Genomic DNA, 26175 nt, shown 5'->3' on the forward strand with positions numbered 1-26175 from the left:
AGTAAATGACAAACTCCAGAAGAAAGAAAAAAAAACCCGAGCCCTGATGCAAAAGAAAATATAATACCGTATCCCAACATGAATTAATTATCAATAAATAAGCAATTGCAGATGCGGGGAGAAGACATCGATCAGGAATTTAAAAACCCAAAATAGAAACTGACAAACTGGAACTAATGGGAACTGATGTTAGGAAAGAAACGAAAAATTAACCTTGAAATGACTAAATTAGAAGGTACCTGAGAGAAAATAAATATGACTGAAAGTCGACAATGGAAGATAATGGGTAGAAATGAAAGGAGCCAAGAAAATAAAAGAGGCAAAAAGAACCTGTGAAAAAAACAGTAGATAACCTAGGCAAACATGAGTACAGTTAGAGTTGCCAATGAGAAAATAGTGAAATAGGACGAATACATAATACTATAATTCAAGAAACCTTTCCTGAAATAAAAGTAGACTTGAATCTACTTATTGAAAGGGCTGACCATGGAGGAAAATTGCTTTTAAACAGTCAACTCTGAAACATATCTTAATAAAACAACTAGACATTAAAGTCAATATAAAGAAAATCTTCTGGTCCTCTAGGCAAAACAAGCATGTATGTATGTATTTAAACTCAAGTTCAAGTTAGCCAACATACAGTGTGGTCGTGGCTTCAGGAGTGGAGCCCAGTGATTCATCTCTTACATATGACACCCCATGCTCATCCCCAGAAATGGTCTTCCCAATGCACATCACCCACCCAACCCATACCCCTACCCACCACCCCTCCAGAAAACCCCAGTTCTCTGTATTTAAGAGTCTCTTATGGTCCCTCTCTGTTTTTATCTTATTTTGCCATACTTTCCTGTGTTCATTTGTTGTGCTTCTCACATTTAACATCTGAGTGAAATCATATGATATCTGTCTTTGCCTACTTTCACTTAGCATAATACACTCTAGTTCCATCTACATTGTTGTAGATGGCAAGATTCATTGTTTTTCATTGCCACGTGGTATTCCATTGTATATGTGTGTGTGTGTGTGTGTATACACATACACACCACATCATCTTTGTCCATCAGTCAATGGACATTTGGGCTCTTTCCATAATTTGGCCATTATTGATAGCACTGCTGTAAACATTGTGGTGCATGTACTCCTTCGAGTCAGCATTTTTGTATCCTTTGGGTAAATTCCTAGTAGTGCCATTGCTGGGTTGTAGGGTAGCTCTATTTTAGTTTTTTGAGGAACCTTTACACTGTTTTCCAGAGTGACTACACCAGTTTGCATTCCCACCAACAGTGTAAAAGTGTTCCCCTTTCTCGGCACCCTCACCAAAATTTGTTGTTTCCTGAGCTGTTAATTTTAGCCATTCTGATAGGTGTAACATGGTGTATCATCACTCATTATCAGGGAAAAACAAATCAGAAAAAGTCTTTTATAATGAAAATGAAGTCAGGTTGGCATTAGATTTCTCAAGAGCAACTTAGGAAGCAAGGTATTGATGAAATAGTCTTACCAAAAAAAAGAAAAAAGTGAACCAAGGTAAAGTATGAACCAATGATTTCTTTTAGTTCAACTCAGCTAATCTTTCAAATGTCAAGGCTATAGAAAAACAATTTTCAGGAGTGCCTGGGTGGCTTAGTCGGTTAAGCATCCAACTTCGGCTCAGGTCATGATCTTGCAGTCCATGAGTTCAAGCCCCACATCAGGCTCTGTGTTGACATCTCAGAGTCAGAGCCTGGAGCCTGCTTCAGAGTCTGTGTCTCTCTCTCTCTCTCTGCCCCTCCCCGCTCGTACTCTGTCTCTCTCTGTCTCTCAAAAATAAATAAACGTTAAAAAAAAATATTTTAAAAAAAGAAAAACAATTTTCATCATGGTGAAATTCATATAACACAAAATTAACTATTTTAAAGGCAACAATTCAATGTCATTTAGTACATTCATAATATTGTTCTATCTAGTTCTAGAACACTTCATCAGTCCTAAATGAAACCCTGTATACATTAAGTATACCCTGTATGCCCTATCACCCTCCTCCCCAGCCCTTGGCAACCACCAATCTGCTTTCTGTTTCTATGCATTTGCCTGTTTTGCATATCTCACATAAATGGAGTCATATACTATGTAACCTATGTTTGCCTTCTGTCACCACCACCTTTTTCAAGGTTCGCCCCCATTGTAACATGTATCAGTTCTTCATTCCTATCTATGGCTGAATAATATTCCATTGGATGGGTAACCAAAATTTATTTATCCATTCATCCAGTGTTGGACATTTGGGTTGTCTCTACCTTTGGACTACTGTGAAAAGTGCCGCTGTGAACATTTTTGGTGCAAGGATTTGTTTGGCTACCTAGTTTCAATTCTTTTGGGTGTAGATCGAAGTGGGTCATATGATAATTATAGGTTTAACTTCTCGAGGATCTACCAAATTGTTGTTTTCTACAACAAATGAACAGTTTTACATTCGCACGAACAATGTACGAGGGTTCCAGTTTCTCCATATCCTTGCAACAGGTGTTACTTTCTTCCGGTTTTAATAGCCATTCTTAGGATTGTGAATTGGTATCTCATTATGGTTTTGACTTGTATTTCCCTAATGACACTGAGCATCTTTTCATGTGCTTGTTTATAGAAAAATAATGGGAGACATGCAAGAATTCAGGGAATATTGTGCTAATGAGCTCTTTGTGAGGAATCTACTAGAAGACTACCTCCATCCAACTAAGATGTGAATGAAGAAACTGTTAGAAGAGCCAGTGGTAAGCCTGGACTATATTTAACTACAGATCTTCTGCCTGCCAAAGGTGAGGATAAGGTAGAAGAATAGTATATGTATGTTTTGTGTTCTGATGAAGTCAACAATTTTTTTAATGAGAGAAAAAGGGGAAAAATGGAAAAGTAGCATAAATTCATTGATTTCATATAGATTATAGGTAAGGGCCAAAGATACGCTTTAAAGCAGAAGGTAGAAGCCTAAATAAAGGAAACGTGGACATTATATAAATATATTAGTGGAAAGATAACTACTAAAAGAAAAGCACAAGTCATTTTAATCACCAACTTTTTTTTATTAAAAAGCAAAGAAAACAAACCAGAGAATGAAAAACACATGGAAAATATCCATAGTAAATGCAACATAAGATCGTCAGACAGAGCTAAAATCAAGTATTTAAGTTGTAACCATAAATGCAAATGGTCTGAACAAACTTGTGAAAAGAAAACTATTTTCAGATTGTCTTACAAGACAAAATTCAACTCTATGTTGTAAGAGATACTTCCAAAACAAAGCGCAATAAAGTGAAAAGGATGGACAAAACTACCAGACAAGTGCCCATGAAGAAAGCCAGGCTTGTGAACTTGATATCTGACAAGATGAAATTCGTGAAGGGAAAATGCTTAATGACACAAAGAAGGACACTTTAATGATAGTGAAGACCATACTTCACAGTGAAGATACAAATGGTATCAATAACTATGCATCAAATAACATAGCAGCAACCTTCATAAGGCACAAATGCAGGAGATAAGAGAAAACATATGGAAGTATATTAATTAGGACAGACTATAGATCAACCCTCAGTTCAAGCCTGGGCAAATTGGAAAAGAAATTATACACGCACGTGTGTGCACGCTCATGTGCGCGCACACACACACACACACACACACACACACACACATATAATCTAAACAACATAATCCCAAGGTAGAGCTTATGAATACATATTGAACCCTTTACCCTTATGAAAAAGGATATTTCTTCTTTTCAAATACATGTGGAACATTCATGAAAATTGACCATAAGTGAGGTCACCGAGAAAACTTCAATAAATTCTTTCAAATAAAAATAATGCAAACCAACAACATTGTCTTATCACAATGTAATAAAATGGAAAATAAAATCAAAAGGCACAAGTTCTTTTCCATCTGGAAATAAAATGTTATTAAGCAATTCCATAGTCAATGGAGAAATATAAATTGAAATTGAACAGTTTCTTAGAAAAATAATGATTATGAAAAGCCCTATATATCAGAATCTTTGAGATACAGTTAAAGCAAAGCAAATGCATAAACATAAGAATGGAAATAAAAGTGTAACAATAAATGAAACATCTATCTCAAAAGTTAAAAAGAGACAAAAAGCAGAGAGAATGAAAGTAAAAAGTAAAAATCAAATAAAATTAATAAATAAAATACTTATATGAAATAATCAGGAGAATGGACCTAATCATTATAAAAGAAAGCATGAGTACAAATGAAAATAGCAGGGGCGCCTGGGTGGCTCAGTTGGTTAAGCCTCCGACTTCAGCTCAGGTCATGACCTCATGGTTCACAAGTTCGAGCCCTGCATTGGGCTCTGTGCTGACAGCTCAGAGCCTGGAACCTGCTTTGGATTCTGTGTCTCCCGCTCTGTCTGCCCCTCCCCTGTGCTTGCTCTCTCGCTCACACTCTTTCTCTATCAAGAATACATAAATATTAAAAATAAAATAGGACAATGAGAGATTAACTATTGAATTGGGTTATTTTTAAATCCATGAGTCTAAATTGTATAATTCTTAGAAAATACTTTGAAAACCTAGATGAAATGGTTGATTTTCTGAAAAATACAGCATCTCAAAATTGAGCCTGGTAAAGAAAGAAAGCTTGAAAGATCAATTTCCACAGAAGAAATAAAATGTCAAAATACTAATCCCAAAAAGCACCAGGCTCAAAAGGTTTTACAAGGGAATTCTAATAGCCCTCAAAAACTAGATCATTTTAATACTATTCAGAGTGTTCTAGAGATATAAAAAGAAGGAAAACTCCCATAGTCTTTTAAAGAACTGGATATGTCATTGATCTGTAAACCAAATAAACACTGCACACACACACGCACAAAAGAAAACTATAGACTAATCTCACATATAAATAATATCAAAGCAAAAATCCTAAGTAAAACATTAGCAAATAGAATTGAACACCAAGGGGCACCTGGGTGGCTCAGTTGGTTAAGCGTCCGGCTTCAGCTAGGGTCATAATCTCGCAGTTTGTGTGTTCGAGCCCCACACTGGGCTCTGTGCTGACAGCTTGGAGCCTAGAGCCTGCTTCAGATTCTGTGTCTCCTTCTTTCTCTGGCCCTCCCCCACTTATGCTCTGTCTCTCTCTGTCTCTCAAAAATAAATAAATGTAAAAAAAAAATTGAACACCAAATTAAAACTATAACAGGGGTACCTACCTGGGTGGCTCAGTCTGTTAAGTATCTGACTTCAGCTTAGGTCATGATCTCATGGTTTGTGGGTTCGAGTCCCACGTCGGGCTCTGTGCTGACAGCTCAGAGCCTGGACCCTGCTTCAGATTCTGTGTCTCCCTCTCTCTCTGCCTCTCCTCTGCTTGCCCTCTCTCTCTCTTTCTCTCTCTCTCAAAACTAAATAAACTTTTTTCTAAAAGCTATAACAGTCATGATCAAGAGGTTTTTATTCCAAGAATGCAACATGGGTCAGAAGGTCTAGAAACACAGCCAGAAACATAGAAGTTGGAGCATCAAAGGTGGCATATCAAGTTAGTGGAGAGAAATAGACTACTCAAAAATGATACCAGAACCGCTCAAAAAGCATCTAGGAAAAAAATTAACTAGATCCCTACTCCTTCCTTAAAGCAAAATAAATCCTATAAATATTTACATGTAAAAAATGAAACCATGAATGCATTAGCAATAAACAAATAATTTATGGTTTCACAAAATTCAGGAGCTATGAAAGAAAATAGCAATAAATTTGACTCCACAAAAGTAAAAATTTTTTAATGGCAAAAAAAACCCCTCATAAAATCAAAGGACAAATGAAAAACTTGGGAAAATATTTGCCAACAATAGAACAAACAGCTAATTTCCTTACTATAAAGAGCCCCAAAATAAGAGGAAGACCAACAGTCCACAGAGAAGTGGGTAAAGGATATGAGCAATTTAGAGAAAATTCAAATGATTATTAATGAACATAACATTAAACTTACTGAATGTGATGATATTAGATGTGGAAAAGATGCTTAACATGCTCATAACAAAAATGCACATTACAACCACAATGAGATATAATTTCGACTACCAGATTGGCAAGATCAAAAATGTGGTAAAACATGGAGTTATCATGACTATGGGAGACAGGCACACTCACACATTGCGGGTCGAGGGTAGCTTCCCATGAACACTGTGCAGATCAGTTTGGCAAGTCCATCAAAATAAAAAATACACTCATCCTTTTTTTTTTTAAGGTTGTTTATTTTGAGAGAGAAAGAGAGTGCATGCATGCAAGTAGAGGAGAGGCAGAGAGAGAGAGAGAGAGAGAGAGAGAGAGAATCCCAAGCAGGATCCACACGGTCATCATGGAGCCCAACACAAGGTTTGAACTCATAAACCATGAGATTATGCCCTAAGTCCAAACCGAGAGTTGGACGCTCACCTGACTGAGCCACCCAGGCGCCCCAATACATTTACCCTTTAATCCAACAATTACACCTCTAAGATTTTATCTCATATATGCACTTGCGAATAGAGGAAATGATGTGCCGACACGATTATTTATGTCATCATTGTGTAGAAAAGCAAATATCAAATAGGGAAGTCATTAAAAAATTATGTTTCAGTCATGAAATAAAAGACTGTGTCACCATTTAAAAGAAGGGGTCAACCTTAGATGTGCTTCTACATAGTAATCCACAAGATACGCACTTGTCTGATTTTTTTAAATTTTTATTTATTTGTTTGTTTATTTATGTTTGCTTAAAACAATAGAAATTTGCTCTCTCAGAGATCTGGAAGCTAGAAGTCTGAAACCAAGGGGCAGGACCATAGTCCATCTGAAGTCTCCAGGGAAGGATGTGTTCCATGCCTTTCTCCTAGCTTCTCGTGGCTGCTGGTAAGTCCTTGGCTTTCCTTGGCTTCAAGGCACATAGTAACTCCAAGCCCCCTCTGTCTTCACGGGATCTTCTCTCTGTGTCTGTGTCTCCAGACACATTTCTACGTGCAAAGGTAAGTTAAAGAAGAGTGTGTGGTATATGTGATGAGTTATGTAAAAACATAGGTGCCTGTGCTTGAGTATAAATAAAACGTTTCTGAAAGTACATCCAAGAAGTAAGAGGTAGCTTCTCGGAAAAGGAACTGGGTCGCTGGGGAAGAAGTAGGAAAAAATTCACTTTTTACTGTATTTCTGGTGGTATATTTTTATAACTATGTTGAGATATATTTCACAGACTGTGGCCACTTAAAGTGGACAGTTCACTGAGCCTGGGTGGCTCAGTCGGTTAAGCTTCTGACTCGGTTTCAGCTCCGGTCATGATCTCACAGTTCGTGGGTTTGAGCCCTGAGTTGACCTCTGCACTGAGTATAGAACCTGCTTGGGTCTGTCTCTCTCTCTCTCTCTCTTTCTCCTTCTCTCTCTGCCCCTCCCCACTCACTTACACACACACTCTTTTTCTCTCTCTCTCTCTCAAAATAAATAAATAAACTTAAAAAAATGAAGTGTACAGTTCAGTGATTTTTTGGTATATTCACATAGTTCTGCAACCATCACCAAAAGGAAAATCTAGAATGTTCTTAGCACTCCAAAAAGAAACCGCCTACATGTTAGTAACCATTCCCTATTTCCAGCGTCCCCACCCCTGGCCCCCGGTAACCACTGATCTACTCTCTGTCTCTGTGCAGATTTGCCTATTCTGCACATTTCACATATATGCAGTCATACAATGTTGTGTTTGCTGTGACCGGCTTCTTTTCATTTAGCATTAATGCTTTCAAAGTTCACCTACATTGTAGCATGCATCAGGTTGGTTTTTTGCTGAATAATATTCCAATTATATGAATATATTACATTTTGTTCATTCATTAGTTGAAAGGCATTTAGGGTTTTTTTTTTTCCATTTTGGGGCTATTATGAATAATCCTGCTATGAACATTTATGTAAAGGTTTTTGTGTAGATGTATACTTTTATTGTTCTTGAGTATACACCTAAGAGTGACATTTTTAACTTATAGTAACTCTATATTTAACTTTTTGGAGAATTGCTAGTGTTTCTTTTTTTATATAATTTTTTAATGTTTGTTTATTTTTGAGAGAGAGAGAGAGAGAGAGAGAGAGAGACAGAACATAGGTGGCGGAGAGGGGAAGAGAGGGGGGCACAGAATCCAAGGCAAGCTCCAGGCTCCAAGCTATCAGCACAGAGCCCAAAGTGGGGATCAAACTCATGGCCTGCAAGATCATGACCTGACTCAAGGTCAGACGCTGAACTGACTGAGCCATCCAGAAGCCCCAAGGAATTGCTAATGTTTCATGGTGACCACATCATATTCCACTTATACATTTTGAACTTTGAGCCATGTGCTATTACTACCTATCCACAACAATTAATGAAGTATATTTTAATAATAAATTAGAACTATATGCATTGACTCAGAAAAATGTCCATTACGTATTATGAAGGATATAAAGCCAGATTTCATAAACTAAGAAAAATACATATAATATGATTATGCTTTTGTAAATTGAAGGCGAAAAAAATGTGTGTGTGGGTGCATATGTAACTTTTATCAGTTATAAATGCTTTCGGATGCAAGATAACAATAAGCCAGATTAGCAGTGGTTGAAACAAAGGCGTTTTTTTCCTCCATGAGTGGTAGTGTGAATATAGACAGTTTCTAGCTCATTTCAGCAGCTCATTTGGGCCCTGAAAGACCTGGCCCCTTTCTATATTTCTACTCTCCCATCCTTATCATTGCATGGCCGTAAGATGCCTACAGCACCTACAGACGTCAAATGTGCACCCTGGCCAGGAAGAAGGGTGCAGACTCTTCTAAATGAGTCGTCAAAAGTTTTCCTGGAAGCCCCACCCACAGCTAACACCTCCTTGGCCAAAGCTGGGTCACGTGGCCACCTCTACCTGCAGGGCAGGCTGGGAAATACAGAGAAAGGATTATCATTATTGGCTTGGACCAGTCATGACCCAATGCCAGGACTAAGTGCACTGCATTGCAAATAAAGTCAAGATTCCACTAGCAAGGAGGAATGGGACCGCTTTCTGACACTGCATTCGTACAAACGAAAGATGATTATATGAGCAACAGGAAGCATACGGAAGGACGCACATCAGAGTGCTAGCAATGCTTTGGAAGTGGGGAAGGAGAAGACAAGGCTGAGGGGGCAGGGGTGGGAATAAAACAGAGACACATTCATTAAAACAACAACTAAAGACTCAGAAACTAAGGCCAGACAGCAGGACACATTCTAGCATGCATTGTGTAGAACAAGGCCAACATGAAAAACACTGGTTTGGAGTTATTATCAGTTCCTTAAAAATGAGGAATTGGAGATTCAGAGATAGATGTCAGGATAGATGTGTTTGGGTTTATACTGGTATGATCTACAGTAAATGAAAGTGTTCCCATTTTAAAAAATGAGTAGGATCTACAAAAAGGACCAGTTGGAGCTTCAAAACCATCTTAAAGGAATACAGAGGGAGGGGAAACTTGGCATATATCCAAAAAGAAAAGCCTTAAAAGTAAAGGGCCACAGACAACAAACCAAAACGTGGAGTGAAGTGAAGGGGGGATGTACAGTGGTGTCACGTGTTTTCGCAGTGACTGGAGATCCTCCAACATCTCTTGCTCAGGGATGTCTCCCAAGTCTGACCATTGTGTTTTCTCCCCATACGGACAGAAACAGGGCCAGAGACTCTAAATCCGTTTAGAATAATAGAACCAAAGCAGATGGGACCATGTGGATGCCGATGGGGCCCGACCTCATGTCCTCTCTGCCACATCTCAGATTCCAGCTGTGGCATTGGTGGCCAGTTCTGTGACGGCTTGAACTCACTTCACTCTAACGGCATCTTGCCCACGTGCATATTGTGTTCTTTGCTTTCTGCTCTGCAACTTCTCCAGAAGGAGGGAAGAATTTACTTAGCCTGTACACAAGCCACAGCAGTTTATTGCATGATAGAGTGATACACGTGGGGTCAGACCCAACAGTCCTACCCAGACAGCAGTCCAGAGAGCAGCAGTAAGACTCCAAGCCAGATGGCCAAACACCTAAGCCCCCTGACTGGGTTGTATCACAGTGCCTCTTCCTAAACTCACCCCTGTCATCTCATGGGACAGGTGGACTATCCACTCCAACTGGGGACCAGAGGAAGTAAAACAAAAAAGTCTCTAGATTGCTTTACGGGTCAATAGGCCCAATTTGTTGGTGCAAGTTGAAAATAGATGGCTGCCATACTATAATTTCACTTAAGGATGGCCCCAAAGGACAGTGATGGAGGTCATGCATGGGCCCATTATTGGACTCCCTCCCGTCAAGGTTGGTCCTACCTCCTGCACTGCTCAATTCTCCACCTGCCAGCAGCACAGGCTAACACTGAGCCCTCAATATGGTACCAGCCAGCCATCAATGACAAGTTGATACATTGTACTTCTGCTTTGGAAGAGGCAGTGACTACCTCCTCTGGATATGTGTTTGCCTACTAAGTCCACAATGCCCCTGTCTGTGTTTCCCCTGGATGGATAACAGCATGTTTGATTTACCAAATGACATCCCACATGACTTTGCCTCAGATCAATGGACCCCTTTTAATGGAAGAAGAGCTATGACTGCTTCTACCACGTACTGCAGCACCCAATATTGAGTGTTGTCCTCATAGCCACAGTGGAATGTCCTCTTGCAGGCTCAGCTGAAGCGCCTGGTCAGAGACAACTGAGCAACTTGAAGTGCCATCTTCCAGGATGCAATTCATGTCCTGAGTCTGTAGCTGATCTGGCACTTTGTGCCAATAGCTACAATATATAGATCCAGAAACCAAAAGGTAGAAGTAGGAGTGCCCTTAACACCACTCCCATGAACCCACTTCCAGAATATGTGCTTCCCATCCCTACAGTTTTAGGTCCTGTGAGGCCCTCGTTCCAAAGAGGGGAACATTTCACCTAAGAGAACATAGTGAGAGTTCCACAGAAGCCACAATTAGTGCGTCATCATTTTGGGCTCCTCATGCCAATTGCCTAAGGCAAGGAAAAAAGAGAAATGACTATAAGTGGTGAATTAATGGCCCAAACTGCTCCCATCAAGAGGTGGGATCTATTTATCCTCCCCTCTTGGATCTGGTCTGTGTCTATAACTCCTTTGACTGAGAGAATACAGTGGAAGAGATTCTATGTTAGCCCCGATATCCCCTTTAAGAAGTCCCCTATTTCCTTCAAGCTCTTCTTAAGTTATCCACCCATCTGAGCTCATTGGCTGATAAACACACAGGCTGTGCTATCTCTCAGACCAGGACTGCCGATACCATTCCCCAAAGATCTCCCTGATACATATTTCATCGGAGTCCAGCTCCTTGCAGCGTGATTGTCTCGTTACCATCATTATCATTTTTTGCCATAGCATATCAACTCCTGTGCCATGATGTTTAACAAATTCTGATGTTTAACATGTCCACAGAGTTAGAGTCATTAGCAGCTATGGTTTCCGCTACTGGGAATAGCGAAGGAAGACGCTCTTCCATGGAACACCATTACTAACCTCCCAGGGAATGGAAAAACACCTCTGTTGATAATAGTTGGCTTCGAGTTCAAGCAGGGTGTCAAGAGCAGCAGCTTGGGGAGTGGTTGCTGCCTGCTAATCTCAAATCAGGATTGACATGTGCAGCCTGGTCTAGTTCTGCTGCCGACATTTCGCTTGGAATAGTTACACCGATAAACAAAATAATTGTAAATACATATATTTTTTTCATATTACATGTGGGAATGGTTTACATGGAAGAATCCTTAAATGGCAAGTAAAACATCACCATCAAGCTCTAGTCAATTCTATAGTATTTCAAGACAGTTAACATCCCACTTCGGGTTAGTCTTGTTATTGTCCCTGTTTTGTTATTAAAACTAATGACCCAAAATCAAAGACATGATCCATGAAAGAAAGGATTGAGAAGCTAGACTTCATTAAAACTTATAACTTTTGCTCTGCAAAAGACACTATCAAGAGAATAAGAACACTGGGAGAAAATAATTGCAAAAGAGATATGTAATACAAGACTGGTATCCAAAATATGCAAAGAGCTCAAAACTTGACAATAAGGAAATTAACAACCCAATTTAGAAAATGGGCCAAAGATCTGGACACCTCATCAAAGAAGACATGCAAATGGAAAATAAGCAAGTGAAAGGATGCTTAACATAGGTCATTAAGGAATTACATATTAAAACAACAATGACCTACCACTACTCACCTACTAGAAAGGCCCGACTCTGGAACATTTGAATAGCGTCACATGCTGGTGAGAACGCAGTCCGACAGCCGCTCTTCAAACATTCGTGACGGGAACGCAAAATGGCGTTGGAAGACAGTTTGGCAGTTTCTTACGAAGTTAAACATATTCTTACCAAGCGATCCAGCAACTGTGCTCCTTGATATTAACCCCAATGAGCTGAAAACTTAGGTCCATACAAAAGCCTGCATACAGACTTTTATAGCAACTTTATTCATAAATGCCAAAACTTGGAACACCAAGATGTCCTTCAATATGTGGATGGATAAATAAAGTGTGGTACATGCAGACAATGGAATACCCTTCAGCATGAAAGTCATGAAAAGATGCAAAAGAAATCTAAGGGCATATCACTGAGTGACAGAAGCCAATCTGCAAAGGCAACATGCTGCATGATTCCAACTATATGACATTCTACAGAAACCAAAACCATGGAGATAAGAAAAAGATCAGTGGTTGCCAGGGTGAGGAGGAGGGAGGGATGAGTAGGTAGGATACAGAAGATAATTAGGGCAGTGAAAGCATTCTGTAAGGTGCTGTAATGGTGGACACGTGTTATTATTATACCCTTGCTCAAACCTATATAATGTCCAACACCAAGAGCAAACCCTAATGTAAACTATGGACTTTGAATAATAATCACATGTCAGTGTAAGTTCACCAGTTGTAACAAATGTACCACTCTCGTACAGGACGTAGATAGTAGGGGAGATTGCCCGTGTGAGGTGAGTGGGGGGATGGGGAAAGGCAAGATATTTATGTACTTTCCTCCCAATTTTGCTATAACCCACAACTTTTCTTAAAAGTAAAGTCTTTTTTTTTAATGTTTTATTTATTTTTGATACAGAGAGAGACAAAGTATGAGAGGAGGAGGGTCAGAGAGAGAGGGAGACACAGAACCAGAAGCAGGCTCCAGGCTCTGAGCTAGCTGTCAGCACAGAGCCTGACGCGGGGCTCAAACCCACAAACGTGAGATCTGACCTGAGCCGAAGCCGGAGGCTTAACCGACTGAGCCACCCAGGTGCCCCTAAAGTCTTTTTTTTAAATTACAGGAGAGACTTACATTTTTATTTTTACATTCTTGCTTTTTTGAGGCCCTGGAGCTGTTTAGATATTAAGGAGCTCTTTCATATAAGATTCTTGGGTGACCAGAGAAAAATATAGCTTCAAACTATATGAAACTGAACGAGACTGACTAGGGTTCTTTTTATTTTTGAACAATTTTATTTAAAAAAAATTTAATGTTTACTTACTTTTGAGAGAATGTGATCTCTCTCACTCAGAGTGTCATCAAGGGAGGGGCAGAGAGAGAGAGGGAAACACAGAACCCAAAGCAGTCTCCAGGCTCTAAGTTGTCAGCACAGAGCCCAGCATGGGGCTCAAACTCACAAACCACGAGATCATGACCTGAGTGGAAGTCAGACGCTTAACCAACTGAACCACCCAAGCACCCCCAAGGCTGATTAGTTCTGCTACTAACTGACTGCAGGTCTGTAATTAAACCAACTTCCTTGCATCTTTCACCTTAACCTGGTTTGAGCATATTGGACTACACGGTTCTAAAATCACCTGCCTCTCAAAATTGTGATTCTTTTATTTTCATTTTCCACTTTTTACTTCCATAGAAAATGTAGTATGGTTTCATGGCCACTGTCACACTGGACCCAATTATTCTAGAGAGAACTTACTTGGAAATCAGGCAGTGGCTTGTATTGGATAAATAAGAGGAAAGATGTTGCAGGACTAGGACTTGCATTAAAAAAAAAAAAAAGATAATGATCCCAGAGACATTACCCAGCAAATCTGGCAGTCCTCTGTCCTTTGCAGGAGGAAAGATCCAGAGCTAATGGGACATCCATTGTGACTCACACAGAGAGGTTCTCAAGGACAGATTTCTCCTCAGTATGAGAAGAATTGAATGATTCAGTCTAAGGGGACATGACTGTAACTAAAGACACATGGAGAAGATATTTATGAAATGGAATGAAAAAGAGCTGTGAACACTGACCAGATTTCGTATTCTTGAGAGGTGAAAAGAGGATTATTATACTTTGAAAAGATAAACAAAATTGATAAACTTCTAACCAGGTTCATCAGGAAAAAAGAGAGATAATTCACATAAATAAAATCATAAATGAAGGAGGAGAAATAACAACCAAAACAACAGAAATATGAAGGATTATAAGAGAATACCATGAAAAATTACATGCCAACAAATTGGACAATCTAGAAGTAATGGATAAATTCCCAGAGACATATAACCTTCCAAAACAGAATCAGGAAGAAATAGAACATTTGAACAGACTGATTACTAGCAATGAAATTGAATCAAGAATCAAAAAACTCCCCCAGAATAAAAGCCCAGGATCAGATGGCTTCATAAGTGAATTCTACCAAACATTTAAAGAGGAGTTAATGCCTATTCTTCTCAAAGGATTCCAAAAATAGAGGAGGAAGGAAAGCTACCAAATCCATTTGAAAAGGCCAACATTACCATGATACCAAAACCACTTGAAGACACTCCAAAAAGAAAAAAACTGTAGGTTAATATCTCTGATGAACATAGATTTTAAAAATCCTTCACAAAATATTAACAAGCCAAATCCAACAATACATTTAAAAAAAATCATTCGATTCAATCAAGTGGGATTAATTCCAGGAATGCAAGAGTGGTTCAGTATTTACAAATCAGTCAATGTGATACATCACATCAATAAAAGAAAGCATTAAAAACCATATGCTCACCCCAATACAGGCAGAAAAAGTACTTGACAAAGTACAGCATCCAATCAGATAAAAAAATTTTTTAAATGCTCAACAAAGTAGATTTAAAGGGAACATACCTCAACATAATAAAGGCCATGTATGAAAACCCACAGCTAACATCATACTTAATCATGAAAAACTCTGAAAGCTTTTCCTCAAGGATCAGGGGAAGACCAGGAAGTCCACTCTCACTGCCATCATAGTACTGGAAGTCTTAGCCTCAGCAGTCATAACAACAAAAAGAAATAAAAAGCATCCACATTGGTAAGGAAGAAATAAAACTTCCACTCTTTGCAAATGACATGACACTATGTATTGAAAACCCTAAAGACTCTAGAAAAAAAGAAAAAGCAACTGCTAGAACTGATCAATGAATTCAGTATAAAGTCTCAGGACACAAAATTAGTATACAAAGTTCTATTGTATTTCCATATGTAAATAATGAGATAGCAGAAAAAGAAATTAAGGAAACAATCTCATTTACAATAGGACCGAAAATAATAAAATACCTAGGAATAAAATAAATCAAGGAGGCGAAAGCCCTGCACTCTGAAAACTGTAAAACACTGGTGAAAGAAACGGAAGGTGACACAAATGGAAAGATATTCCATGCTCATGGATTTTGGAAAAACTAATATTGTTCAAATGTCCATACTGCAGTCTACAGATTTAATGCAATCCCTATCACATCAAAAAATACCGCCAACATGTTTCACAGAACTAGAACCAACAATTTGTATGGAACCACAGACGACCCCAAATAGCCAGAGCAATCTTGAGAAAGAAGAACAGAGATGGAGGTGTCACAATCTTAGATTGTAAGATATAGTACAAAGCTGTAGTGATCAAAACAATATGGTATTGGCACAAAAACAGATACATAGTTCAACAGGACACAATAGGGAGTCTAGAAATAAACCCTTGCTTATATGGTCAGTTAATCTACAACAAAGGAGGCAAGAATATACAATGGGGGAAAAACAGTCTCTTCAACAAATGGTGCTGAGAAAACTGGATAGTTACACGCAAAAAAATCAAACCAGAGCACTTTCTTACACTATACACAGAAGTAAACTCAAAATGGATTAGAGGTCTAAATGAAACCACAAAACTCCTAGAAAACATAAACCATCTCTCCGACATTGGCCATAGAAACATTTTTCTAGATATGTCTCCTCAGGCAAGGGAAACTAAAGCAAAATTAAATTATTGGGACTACTCCAGAATAAAACGCTTTTGCACAGCAGTGGAAACCATCAGCAAAATTAAAAGACAACCTACTAAATGGGAGAAGATATTTGCAACTTATTTATACAAAAAGAGGTTAATATCTAAAATATATAAAGAACTTATACAGGGGCGCCTGGGTGGCTCAGTCAGTTAAGCATCCAACTCTTGATTTCATTTCAGGTCATGATCTCATGGTTTGTGAGTTCAAGCCCCACAAGAGACTCTGTGTTGACAGCATGGAGCCTGCTTGGGGTTCTCTCTGTTTTTCTCTCTCTGCCCGTCCCTTGTGCGCTTGCGCTCTCCCTCCCTTCCCCTCTCCCTCCCTCTCTCTCCCTCTCTCTCTCTCTCTCTCTCTCTCTATCTCTCTCTCTCTCTCTCTCTCTCAAAATAAAATAAATAAACATTAAAAAAAAAGAACTTATACAACTCAACACCAAAAAATCCAATTAAAATATGGGCAGAGGACACACATAGACATTTTCCCAAAGAAGACCTACAGATGGCCAACAGGAAAAGATGCTCAATGAGCACATGAAAAGATGCTCAACATCACTAATCATCAGGAAAATGCAAATTGAAAGCACAATGAGATGTCAGAATGTCTAGAATCAAAAAAAAAAAAAACCAAGAAATTACAAGTGTTGGTAAGGATATGGAGAAAAAGGAACACTTGTGCGTTGTTGGTGTAAATGCAAGTCAGTGCACTCACTGTGGAAAACAGTATGGAGATTCCTCAAAAAATTAAAAATAGAATTTCCCTACAATCCAGTAATTTCACTACTGGATAATTACCCAAGGAAAATGAAAACACTAATTTGAAAAGATTATGTGCACCCCTATGTTTATTGCTGCATTATTTACAACAGTCAAGATCTGAAGGCAACCCAAGATTCCACCCATAGATGAATGGGTAAAGAAGATACAGTGTATATACACAATGGGATGTCACTCAGCCATAGAAAAGAATGATATCTTGTCACTTGTGCAATATGGATGGACCTACAGGTTATAATGCTTAGTGAAATAAGTCAATGAGAGAAAGATTTCACTCATATGTGGAATTTAAGAAACGAAGGAAAAAAGACAAAGACAAAAATAAACTTTTAAATACAGAGAACAAATCCATGTTGCCAGAGGAGAGGTGGATGGAAAGAGAGGTAAAATAAAGGGGATCAAGAGGGCACTTATCGTAATGAGCGCTGAGCAGTGTACAGAATTGTTGAGTCATTGTATCGTGCACGTGCAACTAATACAACACTCTATGTTAATTACACTTCGGTGTTAAAAGAGAGGATTGCACTTGTGATAACGGCAGAATAATAACTAAAACCTCTGGATAAAATCTAAAAACCAAATATCTGGATGCACTGGAGAAAGCCCCAAAAGCAGGCAGAAACTAAAAAATGTTCTCTTTCTAACAACATGAGAAAAATGTTCTCTTCCTGTCATTCTCTCTCTCTCTCTCTCTCTCTCTCTCTCTCACACACACACACACACACACACACACACATACACGTTTTTGTCTGAGGGCAGGCCTTAGTCAGCCACCATGCAAGTAGTGATAACTCAGAAACCCTCAATCTAGGAGGCGTGAATAATAAGAGTTTAGGGTGACCGTAGCAGCTGAAAAACAGGGTGGGGGCAGGGACATCACAAAAAGAAGAGATCCACAGAGGGAGAGACCTACATTCCATACATAAACTGCTTAAATCTCTGGCTGCCACTGACCTACAGATTCATGGAGCAGATTTTAATCAGTTCAATGAAGAATAAAATAACTCAGCTAAGATTTAACTTGCTGCCTGCCACAGAAGAGATAGAATTTGGAGTTTGAATTCACTTAATTTTTTTTTTACTGTTTATTTGTTTTTGAGAAGGGGAGAAGAGCAGAGAGAGAGGTGGAGACATAAAATCTGAAGCAGGCTCCAGGCTCTGACCTGTCAGCATAGAGACCGACATGGGACTTGAACCCACAAACAGTGAGATCATGACCTGAACTGAAGTCCACTGCTTAACCAACTGAGCCACCCAGGCGCCCCAGAGTTTGAGTTCACTTAATTCATGGCTAATAAAGAGGGCCAAAAAAAAGTCAAGAATCTTCAGAGAAATATAATGAATCCAAGGTCTTCACAACGTATTATTCACCAAATCCAGGATATTATCCAAAATTACTAGACATACAAAGAAACAGGAAAATGTAATCCATGCTCAAGAGAGAAGGTAACCAACAGAAAATTAACCCCAAGAAGACCTAGATATTGGGATTGGCAAGCAGAATTTTAAAGCGTCTATTATAACCATGATGAATAATGTAAAGAAGAATATGCTTGTAATAAATTAACAGGAGATCTGAGCAGTGAAATAGAAGCAGTTTAAAAGAACCAAGAGAAAATTCTAGAACCAAAAATGAAAATCTGAAGTTAAAAATGCATAGTTGATTATACATAACAAGAGTCAGTGAGTTTACAATGTATCAATAAATAGGGAGCACAGAGGAAAAAAGATTTCAGAAGTGAACAGAGCCTCAGTGATCTGTGGGAAAATCTGAAGAAGTCAAGAAAAGAGAGAGAAAATGGAAAAAGAATACTTTAACAGACCAAGACAGAGTTTATAGAAAGTAATGCGTACCTAGGCATATCATACTCAAACTGCTGCAAACAAAAATGAGAGAAAATATTGCTCAAAGAGAAGTTATATAATACATATATAGGGGCAAGGCTACCAATGACCTCTGGCTTGTCACTAGAAAAAGACAAGAGGCCAATAGAACCACATCTTTAAAATGCTGAGAGAAAATAAAATTGTCAACTCATCATTGTATATACAACAAAAATATCCTACAAGAAGCAAGCAAAATAAAAACATTTTCTATAAATAAAAGGTAAGAAAATGTCACCAGCAGCCCTGCTTTGCAAGGCATCCTAAAGGAAATTCTTCAGGCTTGAAGGGAAACCCAACTGGCTAGGAACTCTCCATTCAACCTGCCACTAACGATGTAAAAGAGTTATGACCAAATATCACCAGGAACCCATTTCTCTCCAATGGAGATATAAAATATTAGGTAATCATTAGTGCTATTTACAAAATGTTTCTGGTTTTCTTCATTTTAAGCATAGGATAGAATTGTCAATGCTACTTTTAGGGGTTGAATGTGGCCGTATGATCTGCTTTAGTCAATGCAAGGGGGCAGAAAGTGTATCAGAGTGTACATTTTGTCTCATTTTCTTTTTCTGGCCTTAATAATCATGCAGCCACAGAGATGGCATAGACCCTTGGGCAATCTTCAATGGATACAGAGTATGAATGAGATTTGGGGGGTTGTTTGTTACCACAGCATAACCTAGCCTACCCTGACTGATACAGAGAGGAGTACTAGCAAATGGTAAAAACGCCACAAAGGAAAATATATGGCACTGGCTTAGGGGGCAAGCATTCAACTGTATCGCGACTGTTCTGTTGGTGCCTGGAAGGTGTATGATTCAGGCTTGCAGTGGCAAAACATGGTAGAACTATCCCCTGTGATACCTTGGAAGGTAGGCAATTTGTCCAATAAAAGTTCCTCCTTTCTGACATGGAATCCAGCAGACAATATTCCAGATGGTGGATATGCTGTCAGCATTTGTCCCAAAGTAAGGGTGTATGGAATAATGTGGTTAATGACAAATAAGCCTTTTTTTTCTCCTAAGACCTTGAGATTTGGGAGTTTGCTTTTGTAAGAAAGGTCAACCTATTCTAATGGATAACAAAAAATGGCATCAGCACTGCCCCCTTGAATCGTTGACCCGGCCATGCTCATGGAGTATGGCCGTGGCAGATGGGCAAACCACTCTGTTCCCACCAGAGGAGGTGGGTGATCCAAGACTGTGGGAACATTGATGGCTACTTATAAATTGAAAATATTCCTACTTCTAGCAAAAGGCAATGCTTAGGATTATTCTGGACAAAGAATGAAGGGCAAAGGAATATCCACGTGGTGGTTCCCAACTCTGATACCCTGACAGTTCTCTCTCTCTTTATTGAGAAAAGAATTCAAATGAAAGTCTACTCCCAGAGAGGAGTCATTGCCAATGTTGGCAATGAAAGCCCAGGGAATATAACACTATATACTGTTATATACTGTGTGATCTCATCCTTGTTGTTAAGAAGATATACTCCAGTGTGTACACTTTTATACAAAAAGTCTAGAATTGTCTGGGGCACCTGGGTGGCTCAGTCAGTGAAGCATCTGACTCTTGATTTTGGCTCAGGTCACAGTCTCCCAGTTCGTGAGATCAAGCCCCATGTGGGGCTCTGTGCCAACAGTGCAGAGCCTCCTTGGGATTCTCTCCTTCCCTCCCCCTCTCTCTCTCAAAATAAATAAATAAGCAGTAAAAAAAAAAAAAAAGTCTATTCCAAAACATCAGCTGTTAGCTACCTCTAGGATGAGAGATGATCTCTATTTCTCTTTTCTTCGCCTGTATGCTCTCATTCTTCTGAAATGAATACAGTATTTGTGAAATAAAAACTTTAAAAAAAAAAACGTAATGCAAATGTGACAGCCACATAAACAGAAATTTGGGAGAGAACAAGCCAGAAAATTCAGGAATCAAAAGGTCAACATCTAGGATTATGCAGAGGCCAGTATTACGCAGGGTCTCCTAGTGGACCCTGGCAGTTGAACGTGGACGCAGAGAGAAATCCGTAGGTGTGCAGGCAGAGACGTTTCCTCCTCTGGTCCTGTGAATTTACCAAGAGAAGAGGACGTGTTACTACACGTTGCTTAGCAGGAAATTTTCAAGGCGCTACAAGGTTCATGACCAATGATTTTGGAGCTCCGTCAGGCCCGTGTCTACACATGAATATCTCTTGCTCCTTTTACTCACCCTTTGGCAGGGAGCAGCATGTTCACACCCACGTGATCACCTTTAGCACAAATTAAGGTTCTTCTGAAGTGCCATCAGCCCTCCGTATGAAGTGCAAGTGTTTGAAAATACCATGCAGCACCAACCCGAGAGAGGCAATCTTTTGAGCGAAACAAAAATGTGAATGCTCCGGGGTACTTTATGAGTTCTAGTCAAAACCACCTGCATCATACACCATGTCAGGGACTGAAGCTGTTCTTTCTTGCAGCACAGTAGGGGGGAAGGGGAAGGAGCCGAAGAAACCAAACCTAGAATTCCAGGTCTTGAGTCCCCTTTACAAAGCATCTCTTACAAAATGATCTATTTCCACCATCAGCCCACTGTGGGATCCTGCTTGAACTCCTTTCTCTCCCAGACCCATCTCAGGCTGGCCAAGGCGAGGACTGTGCTGTGGGACCTCTCAACCTCCAAAATCCTGCCAGGCTCCAGAGTTACAGAACCTGAGTCCCTAAGCCTGGAAATACCATCCATGTCGTGGCTTGTTGGCCGAAGAGGGGTTTCAAAAAGCTGTGAGAAATGATGGACCCCAAACAAGTCTCGCTTATTAAAAAGTGGGGCAACGCTGGTATTGCCCGAGATGCAGAGCAAAACCCATTTATGAAAGACATTGGCCCCATTCGAAGACATAAACCATCCTTCCTGGGAATACATTTCCTGCTCTACTTTCCCTCTGAGCCTTGTCGTGCCTTCTTCTCACCATCAATAAATAAGAATTGTTTGTTACATATGTAACAACTTAGTGTTTTCCTTCTAAACCACAGCACTCTGTGTGTTAAGGGCACATATTCTTTCCACCTGTTCTGATTGTCATTGGTATTATTAAAGGGGGGGGAAACCATTCTACTTGGGTTTATTCAGAGAGAGTTAACATCTGATTTTACATGGAACTATTTAAAAGGAAAAGAACAGCATGGCCTGGAGCACTTCTAGCATAGGGTGTGGAAGTATTTGATGTCCTGGTGCTCGTTCATAAAAGAATGTTGTTTTGAAATGTGCCGTGGAGTTAGGGAACAAGATCCAAAGAAAGTTCCCGTTGAGACAAAATCAAATCAACCCACCGCCCCCCAAACACTTCCCTCTTGGATCAGGGGGCCCCTTGGCTCTGAGCCCACCATCTGTGCCCAGGGAGGCCTCAGCATTGCTGCCTGCAGTGATGTGTGAACACGGGTTTGTCATAGTCAGGGCGCTGATAAAGGCGATTCCTGTATCAGGACCCACAAATGGAGGCCGCCCTAGTGGCCTGGCCCACGCTCTCGACTGGAACCTAAGTCAGCCCCTCACTGCGGAGGAAACCTGACCAACACCAGTCACGATGCTCCGACTCCTCGTGCTCACCGAATCCCAGAAGACAGGAGCCCCTCGTGAGACACCGTTCTGCCCCACTGCATGGACTGTTCGCTCTTGAATAAAGGACATCCAAGGCATTGCGAACTTGTTTTATTTCTGTCATTTGCCAGCACTAGCAGGCTGGAGGAGAGACATTTGTCCCGCACTGACTCAGAGTCTCTGAGGTCTTCTCTGCAAGAGTGAGAATCACCCAGTTGGTTGTCCTTCTTGTGGGTTCATGGGTTACTCATTTTTTTCTTAACATTTATTCATTTTTGAGAGAGAGTGAGTGGGGGAGGGGCAGAGAGAGAGAGGGAGACACAGAATGTGAAGCAGGCCCTGGGCTGACAGCTCAGAGCCTGACTCGGGGCTTGAACCCCTGAGTGGTGAGATCATGACCTGAGCCAAAGTCAGACGCTTAAATGACTGAGCCACCCAGGAGCCCTCATGGGTACTCTTTAAAGCCAAATAAAACGTCTCAAGCCCCCAGCCAGGGCCCAGAGACACCAGCCCAGGCACAACATTTCAGGGTGTACCAAAAAAAACTCAGCCATGAGAGAAATCAGATTTTAATTCAGTATTTTAAAAATAAGAATTAGTGCAGAAAATCCATGATGCATAAATTCCCCATATTATAAAGTCAGGATCCAGAACAATGCATAGCTCAGCCTAAGGCAAAAGGAAAAATCAGTCATAGACTGATACCCTGTCTTTATTTAAAGTGTTGGTGTTCTGTTCATCATAGATTTTTGTATTTTGTTTTTCTCCTTAATGTTGCATTAAGATATGATTTCTCTTGGGGCACCTGGGGGGCTCCGTCAGTTGAGCGTTTGACTTCAGCTCAGGTCATGATCTCACAGTTTCTGAGTTTGAGCCCCGTGTTGGGCACCGCGCTGACAACACTCTCTCCGGTGTGTTGAGGCCTCACCCACCTTACACCATCCTGAACCTGATCTTGTCCTGGGAAGTAGCAGGATCCAGCCTCCTAGCCACCCTCCTATACTTCCAAATTCACCTTCCTGGATGGTAGAGGAAAACAGGGTGTGTTAAGAATCGGTTCCGGGGTCAGCAGCCCCTGCAGCCTGTCTTTCCACGGTGTGTTCCTCTCTTGATGTCTTGCCAGCTCGCCTCCAGCTTCTGGTGCAGGGCACTGCCCGCAAGAGCACCGTCAGTGCCCATGTGTGACTGCCTGGGGTTACTTCAGGTCTTGGGGAGAGAGGATTAGGGGCTCAGTAAGTGACCGCAGCCAGTAATACTACGCTGTCAGGGAACAGCTTTAAACTGGCAGTTTCTAGTCTTTGCTGGAGGCAGTCGGCCCCAGACCCTCGCAGGAATGGCCAACGTAAGACAGTATTGGGGGGCCCTTCAATGTCACCTCTCTTCCTAGGACCCCAAACTCCTTCTCAAGGTCTCACAGATAAGGCCAAAGTCCTTCTCTTTTCCATGACGCCCAGGTGGACTCTTTTTGGTCCAAACCTCTTTCTCTAGGTCGTGCCCATGGGGTCGACACTTTTCCAGCAGACTTCTTTCCCGCCGCACATCACCCATGGGACCCAGTGACCAGTGCACAGGTCCGGATCACCTGTTGCTTTCATCTCTGTCCTCAGCTCTGAGTGCTGGGCCTGGCACAGAGCTCAAAGCTGTCACATCCATCTACGTTTCTGGTTCCAGAGGGCCAGTGGCTTCTGGGAAGCATCTGGTTCCACCACCCCCCTCTTCCCTGAGTATTGCCAGGACCCCTGCCCCAAAGGTGCTTTGCTCCCATTTCCACAGCACAAGTCCAAAGCCCCCGAGTGTATACGGCAGGGGAGAGAAAGGAGAGAAGGGTTTGCCCAGTTCCCTCGTGTTCCCTGGTAAGGGGCATGTGTCATGGCCTCCCCAGGCCTGTTTCTCCCTCTGCAGAGTGAGGATCCTACACTGAACTACCTCAAGTAGGCATTAGTGTGGGGTTAAATGACCTATTCCACGCTAAGCACTTAGAAGAGGGTCTGGCACATGCAAAGCACTCAACGGCCATCAGCCACTCTTTTTACCTCGTGGCCTGTGGGGAGTTGATTTTTGGAGTGGAGAAGGCAGCAGAGCAGCTGTCTGGTCATCTCCGTGTGCCTGAGGCCCTGGGCGGAGGACACGCTCAGCCTCACTCTAGGTCCCACTGGTCCCTTTCGTTCCCAAAGCACTAGAGGGGTTTGGAAGCTCTTGGACAAAGATCCCTTTGCTCCAAAGAGGAAGAAACTTAGTGTTTGTTTGTTTGTTTGTTTGTTTGTTTGTTTGAAGTTTGTTTATTTTGAGAGAGAGAGAGAGAGAGCCCAGCACGCACAGTGGGGTAGGGGCAGAGAAAGAGGGAGACAGAAACCCAAGGAGGCGCCTAGCATGTTACTAGCGTGGAGCCTAACATGGGGCTCAAACCCACAAACCCTGAGATCATGACCTGAGCCAAAACCAAAAGTCAGATGCTTAACCAACTGAGGCACCCAGGCGCCCCCAGAAACTTAAGGTTTTTACGTGTAAATGACCTTGAAGGCCGGAACAGTGGGAGTCCAGGGTGCACACACAGCCCTGGCTACAGAGGCGCACCGCCCCCCCAGACCTCCCCAGACCCAGGCTGCGCCTGCAATGGAGCCTGTCTACAGATAGTAACATAAAGAGGCAGGAAGCCTGGCTTCTCAAGTGCTTGCATAAAACTTGAGCGTTAGAGCATTTTTTTGTTTGTTTCCAGAGAAGAAGCCTTTGTGGATACACTGGGTCAAGAATGCCTTTTCTCTCCCACTCCATATGGAAGAAGGCCCCCAGGGAGGGCTGGGTTCCTGCGGAAAGCTTCACAGTAGGAGGGAAGAAGGACCGCTCCCCGCACGTCCTCCAGGTCAGTAAGAATCGTTCCCTTCAAGAGGTGACGGCTCGCCTGAGCCCCGGAGACCGGCTCTGGCTGTGAGATGTGCCCCAAGTTCCATCCCCGGCCCTATTGTCCTGTCTCCCATCCTTTCCTGGCTTGAAAGACCCTGTCAGAGGCCAGAGCCTCCACAAGGGCTCCACAAAGAAAGGGCTGGGACTCAGCCAGCCCCATCACCTCCCAGGCAGCAAGCAAGACCCCAAGACACAGGCTGACATAAGCTTTGCACAGTTGTCTGGAGCCAGCTGGCCTTACCTACTATGCAACCAAGTGCCAGGAAACTCCAGCTGGCCCGCCAGGTCCCCCAGACTGAGGGATGCTGGACTTGTTGACATGTGTCTTTGTCCTTCACGTCTCCGCCCCCCCACCGCCCTGCCGGGCCCCAGCGGAGCACTGCAAGCTGGGCGAGCACGGCTCCTCCTCGCACAAGGCTGGGAAAGCCAGCCCAGCTGATCCGTGGTTTCTCACAGTCCCACACCTTGCTGGGAACACCCCCAACAGTCCTGGGTCCCTGTGCCAAGAGGTGGGCCGGAGGCAGCCACCCCACGACCCGCTCCTTGTCACAAAGAAAAGAGGAGTCTGGTCTTTTGACCACAGGCCGTAATTCATTTCTCAGGGACACCAGAGTTTGGCCAAGCTGCACTTTGCTTTTCTCCCCTCTTCCTGAAAAGGGCACCATTGCAACATCGATACCCCAAATCTATCTGGATCATCTCAGGCACCACACTTCCATCCGTGACACAGCCCGTCGGTGTCCCTCCCAGGCACCAACCCCAAGCAATGGAGAGGAGAGCAAACTCC

General features: G+C 41.6%; 1 long non-coding RNA gene across 1 annotated transcript; it reads left to right on the top strand.

Annotated features, from left to right (window-relative positions):
* Positions 1–2724: 2724 nt before the first annotated feature.
* LOC115279638 lies at positions 2725–25324 on the top strand. The gene is made up of 3 exons (XR_003903547.1): positions 2725–2792; positions 6752–6875; positions 25204–25324. It is a non-coding gene; the product is annotated as an uncharacterized LOC115279638 (long non-coding RNA).
* Positions 25325–26175: the final 851 nt, after the last annotated feature.

Source organism: Suricata suricatta, chromosome 16, assembly GCF_006229205.1.
Source record: "Suricata suricatta isolate VVHF042 chromosome 16, meerkat_22Aug2017_6uvM2_HiC, whole genome shotgun sequence".
NCBI classification, from domain to species: Eukaryota; Metazoa; Chordata; class Mammalia; order Carnivora; family Herpestidae; genus Suricata; species Suricata suricatta.